The following is a 19,608-nucleotide window of genomic DNA, read 5'->3' on the forward strand; positions in this document are numbered from 1 at the left end:
AGGAATTTGATAAATGTGCACAGAGAATATAAAGCTTTCTGGATTTGAAAAAAACATTTTCAGCACAAATTTTCAGTAGTTTGCTTCTGCTGTACCTCTGCTCTCCTCTTCTCTCCTTTCGATTGGTGCAAACTCAGTTTGCAGCAATGGAAGTAAGCTTATGACAAAGATGGAAAGTGGGAGGAAGAGAGAAAAACAGGAGCATTTTAAGAGCATCTGAAGAAAGTTGGATGACATTAATTGGCACAGTCTTTGCTAAATTGAGAGCGTTAAAGGGTATGCATTGTAAGCTAGGAAATTCCTCTTAAAGATTCTCATATTTCTTTCCTCATGCAGATATATTTTTTAGATTTTTCTTTTCAGGGCATTTAAACTATGAAAGCAAGCTGCCATCAAGAGACCTTGTCACTTGTAAACTGCTTTGGGTCCTGGGAAAAAGTCAAGACATAAATAACATAAAATAAATAGTCTGGTTTTGAATATTCTATGAAAGTAGCAACAGAGGAAATCCCAATGGCTTGTCTGTCTTCTTCCAGGTTTTATGAAAAAATGAGATTTCTGTAGCTGACAACAAAGTGGTAAAGGGCCTTGTGAAGGTCAGTGATCTGCATGGAGCAGACTGCATGTCCTGCATGGCAGGGGGTTGCACTGGATGGCCTTTGTGGTCTCTTCTAACTTTATGATTCTATGAGGTTCAGTTCCTGATATCTCCAGTTAATATGGGAATGGCTCTTATGTGAAACCTCAGAGACCAACTGCCAATCAATGCAGACAATACTTAGCTTAGATGGACTGTCAATCTGCCTTGATCTACCATACCTTCCTAATATATTGATATGCCTTGTATTCTCTGTGGTGAAATGCATGTTCCTCAATACAAGGCCAGGACACATTGCTGCAGTCTCATGTATATCTCCTCTCTCCCTTTGTAGGAAGCCTGGGAGCAGCAAGTGGCCATTCACAATGCCCCCACTGATGCTTTAGTAGAGTGTCTAAAATAACAGAAATAATATTCAGTACACTGTTTGAAAGTTTCCAAAACTGGATTTTTTTAATTCTTAAAATCATACCTTTTCATTTCAGAATAGGAATAGTTAATGAGCCAAGTGGTACAATACTATCTCCAGAGATAGGAATCAAGATAAAGGTTTCTTGTCACACTTCATATGTTAATTGGCTTATCTGGTACCAGGACATTCTTCCTAGTAGTAGCAAATGTTCTGTGTATGGCCAATATTAATTAGGCAATTGTCAATGCCAGTTCGTTCTACATTTTTTTTCTCCTCTGACCTCACTGTCTACAATTTCCATATCTCTCCCACCATGTGTATAATTCTGGTAGCACCTCATGAAATGACCTATAGTTTATGAAAACTTATGTGCGCGCGCACACACACACACACGGAATACTATATGAATTATTGCAAAATTTAATGACATTTAAGACATATATATTCTTTGCTTAGAAGTTTTTTTAAAAAAAGGCCAAAATGTAAATGAACAGATATTTTACAGTTTCCTTGAAAGTGATAGAGCATATATGAAAGAGCTGGCAGTTACAACAGGCTGGAGTAAAATTATAGGGAGTGGAGAGGACATGAAGGCATTTCTCCCTCAAATGGGTATTATATCTCCATGCCATGAAATTTTCCTTCACTGCCCAAATTTCTAGCATTTCAGAGACTGAGATGCAAAAAATCATTTAGAATTCCTCTATTTGCTATCTTTGAATTCCCTTGGTAAGTTTTCCTGCCCCTTTTCTTGCCTAAATTCTATTTCTATTTCTATATCTAAATGCCCATCTGTAGTTTTAAGTTACAACAATGCTAGAAACCTGGGGAGTGAAGGAAAATTTTATTGGGGCCAGAATTTACCTCCCTCCCTCCTGATAGATAGCTGCCAACTGAGTTGTAAAAACCCACTGGCACATTACAGACCGCCCAGAAGGGGCAGTCTCGTGCCGCTGCCGGTTGCTCCATGAGGGAGCCACAGCAGCCAAACCGCGTGGCTCCCTCGCAGAGCAAAAAGAAGCCCCAAAATGGCACTTCTTTCCGCAGCATGGATATGACGCCACAAGGTGCCAATGGCGCATTTACAGCATCATATGTGCTGCGCAACATGCGGACGCAGCGCGTCTGCTACATAAAGATGGTGGCCCCTGTGTGGAACGGGCGCCGCCATTTTGTACGGACTCAGTCCGTATTAGGGTTAGGGGCGTCCGGAAGGGACACCCCTTTCTAACCCTAATACAGACCCAGTCCGTGCTATTAGGCCCATTTGTAACGGGCCCCAGTTAGGCCAGCATAACAGGTTGTATTTGGGTTGTGGCAAAAACTAAATGAATTTGTTTGTATTTTTAAATTAAAGATTTTCAAACAAAGCAATACAATAAATTTACCAAAGAAACCAAATGAAGGTTGTTCTTGAAATCCACACATTTTTCCGCCTATGGAGCCCTACAAGTATAAAACCAGCATAAAAATCTGAATGCAATGCTTTCTGCATTGGTACTTAACGTACCTTTTGAAAGAAGTAGAGGTCAGAACTCTAGTTGACTTCACTGGCCTCTACCCTGACCAGCTACGTGCTAAAGCTACTGCAAGAACAGTGATTGTGGATAGGTTTAATTCTCCCTCACCCCAACAGAGTGGCAGCAGCACAATTCTGTCTTGCTTACAGAAAAGTGTTTTAGAGCCACAGCCCCAAATCCCCCCCCCCCCCCCAATGTCCTAAGGGACAGAAATTCTTTGCCACCCACATAGACAGCTGCTATGCTTGCCTGCCAATCAGAGACATAAAATCTGAGTCCGAAAGGGGCAGAAATCCTTCACAGTTTGGACACTTGTGTGGAGACAACTAATTTTAGCCTCAGGATGATATGAAGAATGATTGAGACAGGCACTTGTCCAAAGCACAGCAAGGGTTATGGCAGCCTTATGGTCAGCAACTGCACAAATATGAGGCAGGCCAAGGTTGTGAGAAGAGTTGCCACCGCTTATTTGAAGTGAGAAACTACCTCCTCTCTCTATTTATTATTACAGCCCTTGGGTCTAACAGTTCTGAAAAGCAGAATTTTTCTTCCTTTCTTTTTGCTCCAGGACTGAGTTTACAAGAATTTCTTCTGTATTTAAAAAAAACAAAACAAAAAACAAACAGCATCAAAATAAAGACGATAGGGCCTTAACATTTCACAAGATTATTCATTTTAGCAAAATATGCTTGAGACACCTGTTTGTTTTTGAAGCTGCTTAAGCTTAGCCCAAGTATTAGAGGATCTTTCGTAAAGGCAATGGTGAGACAATTCTTAACCCAAATTCTAAACTTAGGGAATCCATGTTTCTCCCAGTGTTCTTTAAATGCAATTCCTCTCACCCTCAGGCAACTTGTTCAATGGTAAGGGATGATGGGAAGTGTAATTCCCAGTTGGAGGGCTACAAGTTCTCCAGACCTGTGCTTTCAAATGTTAGCACAGTGCTTTCAAATGTCCCAACTGCTTTATCTGCATTCTTTAGCCAGGAACTGTACTACAACCCTGTAAAGAAGTCAGTCACTTTTATTATTAGATCCCTAGTGCAGATGAGGAGCGGGGTAGGCTGAACAAAAGTGGCATGCCTAAAACCACCGTGGTAATCTTTTTAAAAATTGTAATGCTAAATCTTTTTTTGGTGTGCCAAATTTCAACTATACACTGCACTGCATGTGCATGCACATACCTCTAGTGACATACCCATGCTCAACTAGGTGCTTGTACACAGGTTTTACTGCTCTGTTCCAGTAGATAAACCTGTGCACATATTTCTGCCAACTAATGAAGATCAGCACTTCTCCCCATATTTCAACAGCTAACGACAGGGGTGCGGGCTTTTTGAAGGGTCTATCTAGATCAGAGATCAAGATTGTGGACATTGACCTCAGGTAAGCACACAGCTCCCTATTCAGCCAAGGAAATGGACACAAAAGTCTCCTTCAGCATACGACATGTGGCTTCTATCTATCTATCTATCTATCTAGGCTCAAAGTTTTGTAGCTGAGCTGGAATCCCATAATGATGGACATCTACTAGATAAACAATGTGATCACATAAGCTTATTTGCTTCTCACTCATCACCCTCTCTCCTTCTGTCTGACAGGTGCAAGGACTTTTCTGCTAGCATCAGTGCAACAGGAACTACAGATCATGCTTAGACTACTGGATGGGGACAGCAGGGTGAATAGGTTCCTTATTAAGGTATCATGGCCAGATTTCCAAGGAAATTCAGTGCTTTTTTGGGGACAGGGGCTTAACTATCAGGAAAGGAACAGGTTAAGCAAAACAGATACACACAACATCATGATTTATAATAGATATTCCAAGTCTGGCATTTTAACCTCATGGTCAGTTGCCTTGGATGGCTCCATTTTGTACCACAACGACAGCGTAAATATGATCTTATAAATAGACAATGAAATAACTCCCTTTTCATCAGGAAGTCACAGTTAGTGAGTATGAGCACAAGAGCACATCTATACCTGCAACAGAATTATAGGATGACATATTTCCTGGATTATACCACTTCAGACTGCAGGTAGGAATTATGAGGATGACAATAATTGCCTTATAAATTAAATTATGCTAATGTATTATAGTGGTTTGAGTGCTAAACTACAACTCTGGGAGAAATGAAACCCACTAGCAGACCTTGGGCAACCCATGCTCTCTCAGAAGAAAGCAATGGCAAATCCCCTCTGAACAAATCTTGCCAAGAAAACCCCATGATAGGTTTGAATTTGGGTCACCATAAGATGGAAATGACTTGAAGACACACAACAACAACAACAACAACAACAACAACAACAACAACTTATTATATGCTATGAACAGTTTAGCCTTTATTGGAGCAGAACAATATATATGGACAGTTTCAGTAGTTCAGAATCCATAATAGCAATAGCAGCTTCGTTTATATACCACTTCATGCTGCCTAAGCCAGTGATGGCAAACCTTTTACAGACCGAGGGCCCTAACTGCAACCCAGACCCCACTTATTTATTGCAAAGTGCCAAGTCCCTTTGGCTTTCTAGTAAGAAACTCTGGCAAACTCTGTGCTAGGGCGACAGCCTGCGTGTCCACAGACAGGGCTCTGAGTGCCACCTCTGGCACACATCCCATAGGTTCGCCATCACTGGCCTAAGCAGTCTCTAAGCAGTTTACATCTGTAAGCTAATTGCCCCCAACACGCTGGGTACTCATTTTAGTGACCTTGGAAGGATGCCAGCCTGAGTCCATAACTTTTCATGAACTTCTATGAGTCACAATCTATTTCTTCAGATTCTAACTTGAAACTTTGAATTGCAAATGACAGTTAAACAGCTAGATCTGGAACAATCAATCCATGCAAAGTACCTTATAAACATCCTATATTAATAACATGTATTAATATTTGTTATTATTATGAGCATTAATTGAAAAGGAGGCACAGTATGACTGATAAGAAATAAAAGACCTTGGCTACAGGCATACTTTATAATCTTTAGCTCCCTCTTCAGGGATGGATGGCATCAGATTTGGCACTGTTCGGCACCTGCAAAGGCTGTCAACTCTGTGAAAGGACTTGCTGCTGATGGCTGGAGCATCTTGACACTATTGCTCTCCCTCTTTGTTGTTGCTGCCTATTGACCTATCCTCTTGAGCATGTGAAGAGCGGCAAGAGTTGTGATGTAGCAGGATCTTCCATGTACCTTTCACCATCTCTTTGAGTGGTTGCACAGATAGGATACAACAAAGCAGTGTGTGTAGAAGGGTTGTGAGAAGGTCATCTGCATGATCAGATCAGAATGTAGTAACATGACTAACATGGCTTCACATAGATTTTGTATTTCTTGTTCATATTGTCTTATAATGAAGTTGAGGAACATGCAGACTGAATATTGTTGGATTTTGATTCCCATCATCTGACAAAACCCAATAATAAGGGATAATGGGACTAACTTGAGAGCCACACTAATCTCTCTCTCTCTCTCTGTGTGTGTGTGTGTGTGTGTGTGTGTGTGTGTGTGTGTGTGTGTTTGCACACACCCTCAAATTGTTTCTAACCCAAAGGTGTTGGAAAGGCTTGTTCAGAGGGGGTTTGCCAGTATCTTTCTCTGAGAAAGTATGATTTGTGCAAGGTCACCAATGGGTTTCCATGGATGAATGGGGATTCAAACCTTGCTCTCCAGAGTTTTAATCCAGCACTAAAACTACTACACCTCACCAGCTATCTGGATGTAGGTCCTATTAAATTCAGTACGGTATATTTCTCAGTTGACATCTGTAGGGCAGCAATAATGGATTAGGGTTGATGGAATTGCAGTCCAGCAACATCTAGAAGGCTACATGTTTCAACCTTTGCCTCAAAATGTGGCCAACTGAGGAGAGGGAAAAGCTGAACAAGCACCCAGGCACAATGTAGGAAAGATAAGAGAGAATGAAGAAGAAGGTGGGTGGCAGAAAATAGGAAGAACAGAAAGAGAAAGAGCACCAAGGATGAAGGGAGAGAAACATCAGCTGGGCTGGTGGGTGAGTGACAAGAAAGAACACTTGTGTAATTAAGGGGTGAGAAAGACTGCATGTACAACAAGGGATAAAAGGGAACAGGGTAGGTGTGCAGGTGAGGAATGTCTTAAAGTGTGTGTATGGTAGGGATGTAATTCTCTTCTAATTTTTTTCTCTAAGGAAGTGACAAGTAGTTTTACCAGTTTTCTTCCCATTGTGAGAAAGTCTTGGGAAATTACACAGATTTTGAAGCCTATATGCAATTTAGGACTTATCCTGTACAAAAGTCACACATGGTTGTTTTGAATTTTCTGCACAGGAAACAGAAAATGTTGTTTTCTATGCTAATCATCCACATCTCAGTTTTATGCAGAATAAGCCTAGAACTGCAATGATTCTCATCAGTCTAGGAATTTTCTTGTCAGGCTTTCTTGAACTTGAAAAACATAGTGATAGATATAGCTGTGTTAATCTGGAAAATCAGTATGCAAATGGATCTTGTAGCACTTTTTGAAACTAACTGGAAGAAAGAAACTGATAGCTTTTGTAGACTTGAGTCTAGTTCCTTAGATGCATGCAGTAGGGTCAAGTCTATGAAGGCTCATGCTACCAACTTCTTTCTTTTAGTTTGTCTCAAAGGTGCTACAAGATCCCTTTGCATATTGAAAATCATGGGTTTTGGCCTTTTAAAAAAAATCTTTAGAGTATTATTTCCACTTCCAGCATGTATGAAGAAGGAGTAATTAAGTAGGTGGGAAGGAAAGAACACCACGTGAGATGGGGGGGGGCATGGTTTACATAGGCCATACAAAGCTAGGCAAGTCTCCTTTAAAATAAAGCAAGCTACCTGATAGCCTACTGCATTTCTGTAGGACATTCAGTCCCAAAGTACAAAAGGAATTTTGTTGAGTTGCTGCAAGTAGCCAAGTTATCTTGCTTCTCCTTTCGTGTTAAAAGAAATACAACAGTTACATGTTGTGTATTTAAGGGAGTCCACCCCACACTCAAACATTCTTAGACCTCACCTCTAAAGACTAATCCAAACTCCAGGGTGCATTTAGTGTGAATTAACTAAGATTATGAAACATGTTTTCATAGGATATATAAAGTACCCAAATACAGGGCAATATTTCTCTCACTCACATGAGTGCTGAAAGGAATTCCATCATTCTTCTTGGCTGTCATCAAAATAGGACAACTTGTCCCCACCAAGCTGGGTCTTCACATACCCCCTGATGTGGCCCACTGAGCCTGTTTTGCTTAGTCCCATGGCTGGCAGTTTACTGATTCTCCAGTGCAGATAAAATAACAGCTGACCCATGTATGATATTATTTTGTATGAGATCAGGCGCTGATATTCTTTTTCTTCCCTTGTTAATAGTGCTGAACTGAAAGCTAAAAATGTACGAAATCCAAAAAAATTATTTAGAGCTCTCAACAGGTCTCCCCCTGTTCATGTTTGGCATGCATGAAATTTGGGAAGCAGGCCTAAAAGCAGCACAATGGATCTTTTTGTCTGACAATCCCTTTGTGAAAGATTACAGGTTTAAGTGCTTACTTTCATTTCATGCAATACTGGCAACAGATGGAGACATACAAAGAAATGTATTTAGGCCTACTTGCTCCAGTTATTTGGATATATTCCCAGCTTGCTGCTATGGATCGGAAGCCTGTGTAAAGTAGGCCCAAATGTATTACTGCTTTGCTCTCCCTATGTACTCTCTTGGATCTTGGTAACCAGCATTCTGCTAGTTAGCATCAGCAACATTTGATGCAGTGCATTTAATTTAGAAACTAGCAGCTGAATGATTATATGACATCATTTCTCAGCTCCAGCTCAAACTTCTCGGGACAACTAAGATAATTTTTTCTCTCTTTCTCTTTCATTTTTCTTTTTTTACTTTGCACCAAGTTCACCTGATGTGTAAATTTAAAACAGTTCCTCTGCTCAGTCCAATTTGCAGTTCAACTAACATGAGATTCCCAATAAAAAAGGTCACGAGAAAAATTTGTAACTATTTTTTTTAAAAAAGAAATAGCAAATAGTACAGAACTAAATTTTCTATCATCTGAGGGAACTGTTCCAAAAAGCCTTGTGGGTGTGCTAGAAATAGTGTACATCAATTCCACACACAGCAGGAAGTCTAGGTTCAAACTGTTACTGGGAAAGTGCTCGTTTTTGAGTGTAATTATAGCCAGGCAGAAGAAAAATGCATCAGAATTTTTGGGAAACCCTTTGGACATAAAGAATGGAGAGAGGTCCCCACGAATTATGCTGGTCATTGTCTATGCTGTGCACCAGTATCTCCTGCCTCTATATGGGACAAAACAAAGCAGGCCATATGTGCATCTCCAGCATACAGATTTATAAAGAAGATAAGAAATGTCTACTAATGTATCTAAATGGGATCTCTGCAAATAGGTGTTCCACTGGTCAAGGGGTGGACTTATTTTTGTGAGTTTTCTTTCCTTTCCCTTCTTCTCAGTATTCTTTCCTTGGCCACAACCACTAAGCACTTGCTATATGCTTTACATGCTCCCATGCCTGCCCATTTACTATTCTGGAGCAGCTTAAAATGGCAGTCAAGTTTATATAGAGAAAAGAAGTTTGTGAAGTCAAAAGCTTTCATGGCTGGTATCCATAGTTTTTTTGTGGGTTTTTCAGGCTATGTGGCCATGTGCTAGAAGAGTTTATTCTTGATGTTTTGCCAGCATCTGTGGCTGACATCTTCAGAGAATGCTGACCTGGAAGACAGTGTGTTTGTATGTGTGTGTACACATACATACATACTGTGTGACCCTGGGTAAGGTGGAGTGATTCCCATGTTAATATGTGTATTGTTCTGTTGTTGATGGCCAGGCCTCAAGGTGGGAGGATATGCAAAAGAGGATTAGTGTCTGCTAATTGGTGATCATTGTCTGTTGGGAAAGCCCCCCCCCCCTAACCTGAGTGGTTCCTCATTTGCATTTGCTGAGTGCTGATTTTCCTATTTTGCCGGACTGGTAGCCAAACTTCGTTTACTTAAAGGGTTTCCTCTTTCCTATTGAAGTTATCCAACTGTTTGTGGATCCACAAACTATAGAAAAGAAGTTTATTTGGTTTGCATTTCCTAGATTAATGTGCAGATCAGAAAGATCATTATCTCTCAAATTTCATGATTCCCTGAATTTTGCAGTGCAGTCACCATTTCACAAACTGTACCCAGTAATGTATACACTGAAGAAAGCCCTGCCAACAAAAAATGATGCATATTTTAGGGAGAAATGTGTACGAATATAAATATAAATGTTGCAGGTTTTTTTTTAAAAATGCATACTGATACAAAATTAGACTTAACATTTTGACTGATATGAAAAACTGCACAATTGATATGTGAAGTTACCAAGGACTGGAAATAGATTGTTTTGTCCATTGCTACCAAAAGTAGGCAATTGGGTTCACAAATATATTGTTGGGGCCAAGTAGAAAACTTTGGGATGATATTTGAATTTTGGGAACAGTTTAAGGGATCCTGGATTTCAAAATCCAAATTAGCTCAGTTGATGCCTGTGTAGTGTATATCTAATAACGTGTTGTTGGCTATGTACAGAGTGGGATTATTTTTCTATTTTATGTGTTTTTGTCTCCAGTTTCTCGGCACAATGATGTGACTGCAATTGTCAGTTTTTAGCCATAAGAAGTATAGAGTAAAAGGCAACTGATCTTCTAGTGAAGGTGTGGGCAAACTCTGGAGTCTGAAGGCCATTTTGTCTGGATCTGGGACTTTCTTGGGTTTTGAGTCTTCCATTTTAAAAAAAATTCCCCACAGTTGTTTGTAGGGATTTGTTTTACCAGGGGCTAGGACCATGGGACACCAAAATTTGATGTCCCACCCAGTCATGGAAATGAAGTGGGTGATTGTGGGCAAGTCAGACACGCTCAGCCTCAAAGGAAGGCAACAGCAAATTGGAAATGGCTTGAAGGCACGGCGAGCCAGAGCATAACAAGTAGGAGTAGAGTGGGAAAAGCACACACATATTTAATCAAAATGAGGTTTAGGGGCTGCTCCTACTCTTCTCACGGGCTGTGGTGATTTCATATACAGAAGCCAACTGGACTGGCAGCTGTATCATGACAGCATCATGAGGGCAACAAATTAGTTTAGAGGGGGCTGTAAGCTCTGATCTCCAAGGGAGAGAAACAGCTTCTCTCATCTTCATGGTGGAGTTGGCCTTGGGTTTGGGTATCACACATACTCTGCTGCCACTGAAAATAATGTAAAATTCAGCCTCTGTCCTTAGGGACACCAATGAATAGCAGATATTTTCCTAGTAAGTCATGAGTCCTGGCCTCAAAGGAGGTGAGAGCAGGCTACTTAAGTTTTTTTTTTAAAGGAAGCTGGAATAGGCATTTGCTTGGGCCATAACATAGAGTTTTAGAACACAAAGCATACCTCCTTAAGTCTGTACTTGTCCCATCCTTGATCTTAAATAACATATATGGTTCATTTTTTTGGAGTCATGAACCACCTTCCACCTCATAGATAAGTGAGTTGATCTCAGGCAGTCATTATATCTGTGATTTATAAGGAACACAGGGATCTGCATTACCAGTGTCAAAGTCCACCAGTATTTTTTTAAAAAACAACAGCAAATGGGTTTTTTATCTTTCAGCATAGTGCGTAGTGGATGCATACGATACATTTCTTGGTCTGCATACAATCAATCTAATGTAAACCATTATCTTCAAAAAAGAAGACTACATTAAAACCACTTTTACATGGGCCCATATCTTAAATATGTTTGACACTCACCGTTCCCATGGTCTCTTGTGAGCTGCATGACCACTGCAAGATGTTCATCTCTCTGTAGCATAAAACAAGTTCCCAGTGTGAAGAAAACATTCAGGGATAGTATTTCTAATGAGTATGCTGACAGGCCAAAGAGGGAACACTTAGCAAATATCAAAGTGGCCCTTTAGCTTTCATTTTAAGTGGTTTCAGAACTTTTCAAAGATGAGACAAAATATGTGAAGAAACAAGTCACTGGATTTACACTGTATTTGTTTGTTTAAAATATTTTTATGCCACCTTTCATGTGAGGGTGGGGGCGCCTCCTCAAAGCATTTGCAAGGTAAACATTTAAAACAAAATATGAAATGGAACTAACAGAAACAGCAGCAAAACCCAATTAAATATAAAAACATTTTAAAATAAAAAGTGGATTGACTAAAAATAAATAAATAAATTGGAATAAGAATGAAGAGTTATTGAACCACTGGGTATATCAAAGGCATGCTTGATATTTTGTAATCATATGGTTCCCCTGCCAACTTTGGAAAGATGACTTTGGTAGGTTCCTACTAATGTTTGAAGAAAAGTTTATTTCAGTTTGTTTAAAACAGTAATAATGGCTATGTCTGCACAGACCAAACACAAAAGCCTCTCCCAGTTCCATCAGTGGGGAGACTGGATGATATACAGCCCAAGGCCTGGTTCTGGTGCTAGCAGACTGGATGACATCCAGCTTACCTAGCACCAGAACCAGGTTTTACTCCTCCTTACCTTGGATTTTAATAAGCTGCTAATTGTTCTGGATCTTAGGGAAGATTGGGTTTGGCTCAGCTACCTGGTATGTCTGCCAGTGCACTCAGTTGCTTGCTTTGAAGTCAGAACAAGATGCCCAGCCATGTTACCATTGCTGGATACCTGATTCTGACCTCAGAGTGACGTGGTAGTCACTTCAAGACACAGAAGCGGTAGACACACCAGGCAGCTGAGTGGGACATGCACACAGCTGCCCCGCTTCAGAATAGAGGGCTTTGTAATGGAAGAGGGTCAGGACAGCTCCAGAGGCAGGTTACCTAGGCTTCCCTGCTCCAGTGCAGACAGGGTCAGCATCTCTTTTCATCCCTGAAGATTTCCCCGAGTGAGTTTTTATGAAAAGTCTATTAAGGAACAATTGGTTTAGTGATTGAAATTTGAACCCTTGAACCTTGTGAAAGGAGATTATCACATGCCTTTTTCTCCTGAGCTGGGCACAAGTTGGGCATGGGCATAAACTGCTGAAAAATGGATGTTATCACACCACTCTGTGTCCAACTTGGAGGAATCGTGTACCCAATCTGGACTTCTCCCTGACTTCACAAAGAACAGGAAAGTCCTAGACAAGTCTCTACAGGCTAATGGTTATTCCAGCTCAGACATCAAAAGGGCTGCCAAACCAGAAATATCCAGAGGACTGAAGACAAGCAACCACCCAAAGGGAAGGTATTTTTACCATACATCAAAGGAGTCCCAGACAGAATAGGGAAACTGGTGAAGAAACACAACTTCCAAATGGTTTACAAACCAACCAAGAAAATCCAGCAAATGCTGCGCTCAGCAAAGGACCAGAGAGGCCATCTCACAGCCGCAGGAGTTTACTACATACCATGCAGCTGTGGACAAGTCTATATAGGGACCACCAAACTCAGTGTGCAAACAAGAATCAAGGAACACAAGAGACACTGCAGACTGAGTCAGCCAGAAAAATCAGCAGGAGCAAAACATGTTATAAACCACCCTGGGCATAAAATACTGTTTGATAACACTGAAATTCTGGACCATGCCAACAACTGTTAGGTCAGAATGCACAGGGAAGCCACTGAAATCCATAAACATCTGGATAATTTCAATTGGAAAGAAGAAACCCTTAAAGTGAACAAAGTGTGGCTACCAGTACTAAAAAAATAGCAAAATCAGGATTCAGCAAATGCAAATGAGAAACCACCCAGGGTCAGGGGCTTTCCCAGCAGACAGTGATCACCAATTAGCAGACACTAATCCTCTTTGCATATCCTCCCACCCCGAGGCCCTGCCATCAACGACAGAACAATACATAGATTAACATCCTCCCTACCCAGGATCACACAGTGTGTGTGTGTGTATCCATATCCAACTCTCTTCCATGCCAGCATTCTCTGAAGATGCCAGCCAAAGATGCTGGCAAAATGTCAGGAATAAATTCTTCTAGAACATAGCCACATAGCCTGAAAAATCCACAAAAAAACTATGGATGCCAGCCATGAAAGCCTTCAACTTCACAAAAGTGTAATGTTTTTTAACAGCACAGATACTCGAAGCAACTCAGAGGAAAGACAATATAAATTGAATGAACAGGTTATAACTTCCTGTTGTATTCCAAGAGAATTTTTAGTATTCATACTGCTGTGGACATACATCATTGTTTTTTGAGAGAATTTTGGTTTGGGCCAAATTGACATAAAAGACAAAAATGGGGAAGCACCATGTAGTATAGCCCTGTCTGTTAAATGTGATCCTGCTTCTCCAGAAGCAAAACAAGCAATGGCTACTATTTACCGTGAATGCTGAGCCTTATGACTGGCCTGCAACGAACAGTCTGCCAAGATCAGCTGTTGTCCAACCTTCATTTTTCCACCAAATTAAAGCAATGAAAACTTTGATGGCTTGTACTGAGTCGCATTACGCTCTCCCACATATTTTTGGCAAAGAAGGGAGGGCCACCATTCTGTTTGTGCCACCATCATGAGTTGTGCTCTCCTGCCAATGTCTGATGAGATGACAGAGTATGTGTTTAATGTGAGTGAGAGGTCAGCAGTCATCTCTCACTCACCATTTTTGCAACGTACAAGGTCTTTTGAGAGCTTTATGATTTCACCTTTGACCCAGGTAATAAATACACAAGTACAGAGATTATGGGATGCATGCCTTGGCTGTCTCAGCCCTAACTGCTCAAGAAGAGGTTGAGAAAAACTATAAAATAATTACATTGCTTGTGAATTTGTCAAATTCTTGGATCTACCATAGGGAGAAAAAGATAAAGCAAACGAGAATGACAAAAACACAACTTTATTATTAGGATGGGGAAAGTCCATTGATAAAAAGACATTCAGTAATGTAAGCCCAGTCATAAATACACTTACCTGGGAATAAGTGTCAGTGGACACAGGCAGACTGACTTCTGAGTAAGCATGTATAGGCTGTATGTATATCTGCTGAAAGGAGGCATAGAATCTGATTGACATTACACAGCTGGCAAAAGTTGCACCCAGCTACATGAGCTGCCTCCTCCTTACCGATTTTAAAACGATTGCTCATGTCTTTGAGTGTAGAAAGTGCATTTAAGCTTTTTTCTGTAGCACAACTCAGGGTTCATCTAGAAGGGATAAAAGTTTCTACTTCTTTTTGTTTTGTTAACTGCCTATGCCCAGGACTGCACCTGGGAATCTAGATTCATTGAAATATCCCAAATTTCCTTCACTCCCCCTCCTTGGTGTCCTTCCTTCCTCCTCCATTGATCATGTTCCCCATCTAGATTCATGAAGCATTTTAGAAATTGATTTTCAACCATTTACACTGAACCTTCTTTATTATTATAGTCAAAATAGTAAAGTACTTTAGGAGTATTATACTAGTTAAATATTAGAGTCATTTTGTTTTGGTAAAAATAGTCCCCTTTCCATCACTCGAACTGTTTTAAATCTGTGACTTGGAAACATTAGCTGTGTTTATTAGTGGTGGCCATCTTAGCCAGTTCCAGGATAATACAAATGGAGAGCGAAGTAAAGATTCATTTCATTTCAGAAAATACTGATTTAAATTGACCTAGGAAATACAGTTGGCCCTTCATATCCACAGATTCTTTATCTATGGATTGGAAATATTTAAAAAAAGATAAAAATTCCAGAAAGCAAACTTTAATTTTGCTGTTTTATATAAGGGACACCATTTTACTATGCCATTGTATTTAATGGGACTTGAGCATCCATGGATTTTGGGGAGTCCTGGAATTAAATCCCAGCAGATACCAATGGCCCACTGTGAGAATGAAAAGTCCTTGATAATGCTGGGAGTTCCCAGGAAATGTTTCAGGATAAAGAAAATACAATTTGTACAGTTTGAGACTCCAAAGCAAAATAAATTTGTATAGTTTGGGACTTTCAGGGAATTTTTTTTCTCACCTGGAGGATCTCAGTTGAGTCCATGTACCAGATTTATGATGATCCTTGATCCTGATTCCTGGTAGTGTCTGAGAAGCTATCTCTCTTAGGACTTTATCACACCAGCTGGTAAATTGTAATTGGAGCAGGATAATTGTGCCTTTGGCTGGGGATTATCACATGACATTGGCTCTCTTCGTTGTTCTTCCAGTAGTCCATGATTTAGAAAGTGTTTCTTTTAATTAATGCAAAAACTCTGTTAATGACCCCCTTCCCTGACACTATTGTGCTTCACTAGAGTGGGAATTCATTTCTGCTTTAATGCTGTTCTTGGGTGGTGAGAGGGTGGTCAGTGTGAGTGCTCTGAGCATGGCCTAAGTACCCTATTCATCAGGTATGATGGAGAAAGGATGAGAAGCCAAAAGTTTGCTCACTGCTCCCCCACCCCTTTTTCCAGTCTTGTTCCAGAAACTCCCTCCTTCCCTCCCTCCTTCACACACACATACATAAGAGCCTGGAAAAATTGCTGCAAAACAGGCATAGTTTAAGAAAGCATTTATTTCATTAGCCCGCAACATCTTTCTTGCTTTTTTCAACCTTCAGCCATCCTTTAGACTATGTTCAAATATAAATAAAATATGTAAATAAACAGTCCTATGTTTCAAAAGATGTTTTCTTCATTGGGCATGGAGCTGACTAAACACTAGCAGATAGATCAGGTAGACAGATCAGTAGTTGCTTCCTGCTTGCATTCATCTCCCAGCACTTAGGGCAAAAATAGACCAGTGGAAGAGGCAACTTAAAGTAACTGCATGTTGCATCCCCAATCCACTTTGAAGCCACCTGAAAAAGGAGCAGCAAAAAGCCCACACTGCAGCCAGAAGCTGGCTTCATTACACTTAAGTGGTGTGTGGAGTGTAAACGCCATGCTCCCAGAGTGTCATGAAGCTGTCCCTGTATAATCAGCCAGGCAGCTTCTGGGCAGCTTCCAGGTGGCTTGGGAGTGTGCAGCGTGTAAACGTCATGCTTCCAAGCCATCCAGGTCTATTCTGGCTCTTATTGTGATCCAAGATGTGACGTGACCAGAGGCAATCACATTACACCTATTTTAAAATCGCTCCACTGGCTGCCCATTGGTTTCCAGGCACAGTACAACGTGTTGGTTATGACCTTTAAAGCCCTAAATGGCTTGGGTCCAACCTATCCTCGGGACCACCTCCTTCTGTATAATCCAGCCCACGCAGTCAGGTCCTGTGGAAGGAATTTGTTGAGCCTATAAAAACTAGGCTGGATGCAAACCACCCAGAGGACCTTTTCTTCAACTGCTCCCAGATTATGGAATGATCTACCAGAGGAGATCGCGTTACCAGCTTAGACAGCTTTAAAAAGGCTGTCAAGATGGGTCTCTTCTGGCAGGCTTTTCCTGAATAGAAAACCTAGCCACCAATTTGAACCTATTACCCCTTATGAACTTTGCTATAGCTCATTGGCTTGACTATTGATTTTAATGTATGGTTTTAAATTGTTAAATTGTTTAATTTACATATGTTTGAGGGGAGGGTGGGATATGGGACTGTATGGAATTTTTAACTTGTAAGCCACCTTGGTTGTCATTGACAGAGAGACGGGATATAAATAAAAGTTTTATTTTATTATTATTTATTTAATTGACCAGAAAGCCCCCCCTAAAGGGGAAAAAGGCATTTTAAAACATAAGATGGTTTTCATTTACATTTATATTTTGTGTGGGTTTGTGTGTATCTCTGTGTATGTGTGTGTTTGTATTCCTGTGCACCAAAATAATGTCTTGGCAGTGTGTAATAAACATTTAATGCAAACACCACTATAATCCAAGAAAGGTTATAAGTATGACATAAAAACGAGCAAACCTAATTGCATAGCATTTCTAGAAATAAAGTTATTGTAGTGGGAGAAGAGCCCTTGTGTGATCAGGCATTTGGTTGGCACAAAGGAAATTAATATTTTTGGCTATACTTGCACTTTCCCTCAGTGAGGGTTGGTGGCAACCATCTCAGTGGAGTGGCGATTCTGCTCTGGGTTTTACTGTGAATGTTAAAGGAGCTATCCAAAGAGATATTTTGGGGATGGGGCTCAGCCTCTTGGTCCTTACACATCTGTGGGAGACTAAATCCACCAGGTGTTTACCCAAATTCTAAAGATGCTACCCAGGCTGCTAATGCCCCAATCTCAAAATAGGTTCACCACCTTGGATAATAGCTACTTGAAGATTTGCATTGGAACCCAGAGTGGACTCACTATTCCACTAAAGTGGAAGCCACTAGCCCCTACTGTTGCCCTCTATATTCCAATATGTCCAGCCCCCACTCTGTGAATCCAGTGTTTGCTGTGTTGAGTAGGAAGACCTGAGAAAGTGTTTAGACATCTTTGTTTAAAAATGAGTACACCATTTCACTGTACAATCACCCCTCTGTATCCACAGATTCAACCAACCATGGCTCTCTCTCTCTCTCTCTCTCTCTCTCTCACACACACACACACACATATATATATATATAATTGAAAAAAAGCAAACCTTTCAGTTATTCACCATTTTATATAAGGGATACCATTTTACTATACCATTAGATATAATGGGACTTGAGGAACCACAGATTTTGGTATCCATTGGGGGTGGTGGTCCTGGAACCAAACCCCAGGAGATACTGAGGGCCTACTTTAATTTGGAACTCAGCTTTATCAGATAACAAAGTTTGAACTGCAGGGAGCAGGACAGCAGACAATGAAACATAGGATCCTGGGCTAGTGCCTTCAGCCTCCCTTGTTCTGGTTGAATACCAAAAAAAGTTCTTTGAGATAATGATGATGATGATGAAGATGATGATGAAGAAGAACTTTCATTTTAGATTGGGACTCAAGCTGGCATATTTATTTATTTATATCCCATCTTTCTCCTGGCAAGGGAGTCAAAGTAGCTTGCAAAAAATAAATAAAATGTAGTCTAGTTAAAATTGTATTTACAAATTAAATTGATTACAACATAGTATATATATATATATATATATATATATATGCCAGCATTAAAATAGAATTAAACTACTAAAAATATTAAAACAATTTAAAACACACACTTAAAAATGATGAGTGAACTCCTACATTGCTGACTTAATTACAAATGTGCAACTAATGTATCTTCTGGGTTGACCCCCAGACCTCCCTTTACCACCAGCAGCCACACCAAGGGATGAAGGTCTGTTCTGCTGCTGATCAGGGTGCATCAGGATGCTGTTTCCAGACTAGCAACCTGCAGCATGATGTAGAATTACAACAGAAGGCCTGCTTCTGATTGTTGCAGCCTTGCTGACTAATTGAAGGGGGCAGGAAACGTCATCCTGCTGAGTCCTAACTGCCAGCAGAACAAACCTCCATCACTCAGAGCAGCTCCCTGGAGTTTAGGGTGCGATAGGAAGCATTTACAAATGTGACAATAGTGCCAGAATCATGAATACACAGTACAGCTGAGTACAGAGTATTTATGGGTCCATAACTCGAAGTTATGAATCAATAACAGCAATACAGGATGCTAGCCAGTAAGCAGTTCAGACAGTACAATTTAATATATTATCCTCCTAAATGCTGTTTTCCAGCCTGCTGGAATGAAAAAGTCTTCACCTGACAACTGAGGAGGGAACCATTCTAAATTCTCTAGGGGGAGAATTCCAGATCATAGGACCAGCCACTGAGAAGGCCCTGTCTCATGTACCCACCAACCATAATTGTGAAGGTGGTGGGACTGAAAGAAAAGCATCTTCTGAGGATCTCGGTCTGAGCAGGCTCAGACAAGGGAGATAAGGGGATCACAATCCTGTACATCTCTACACAAAAATAAATCTTATAGAATACAATGGAGTATAGAGTAGTAGGACAACACTCTTTCTCTCTTCTTGTAGTGGAATAACCCTAGTGCATAATATTAAGTCCACTCTCCTGGCCATACCTTGCAGAGAAATTCCCAACATGATGGCCTATCACATGTTGGGTATGGTCAGGCAGACAGAAGAGGACAGATGGGCCTCTTGTTTTCAGTGGCACAAGTCAAGAATTCCACAAAAGTTCATACTGAGAAATAAAAATGCATTTTTCCTCTTCCCAGATTGAAAAGGAGGATTTATTA

At 40.5% G+C, this 19,608-nt stretch overlaps 1 long non-coding RNA gene across 1 annotated transcript; it reads right to left on the reverse strand.

Moving 5' to 3' along the window:
• Positions 1-5,689: 5,689 nt before the first annotated feature.
• Positions 5,690-14,499, reverse strand: LOC121917355. Its single transcript, XR_006101009.1, has 3 exons — positions 14,439-14,499; positions 11,308-11,359; positions 5,690-5,796 (listed from the first exon to the last, which is right to left on the reverse strand). It is a non-coding gene; the product is annotated as an uncharacterized LOC121917355 (long non-coding RNA).
• Between the last annotated feature and the right edge of the window lie 5,109 nt (positions 14,500-19,608).

This window comes from Sceloporus undulatus, unplaced genomic scaffold, assembly GCF_019175285.1.
Source record: "Sceloporus undulatus isolate JIND9_A2432 ecotype Alabama unplaced genomic scaffold, SceUnd_v1.1 scaffold_16, whole genome shotgun sequence".
NCBI lineage: Eukaryota > Metazoa > Chordata > Lepidosauria > Squamata > Phrynosomatidae > Sceloporus > Sceloporus undulatus.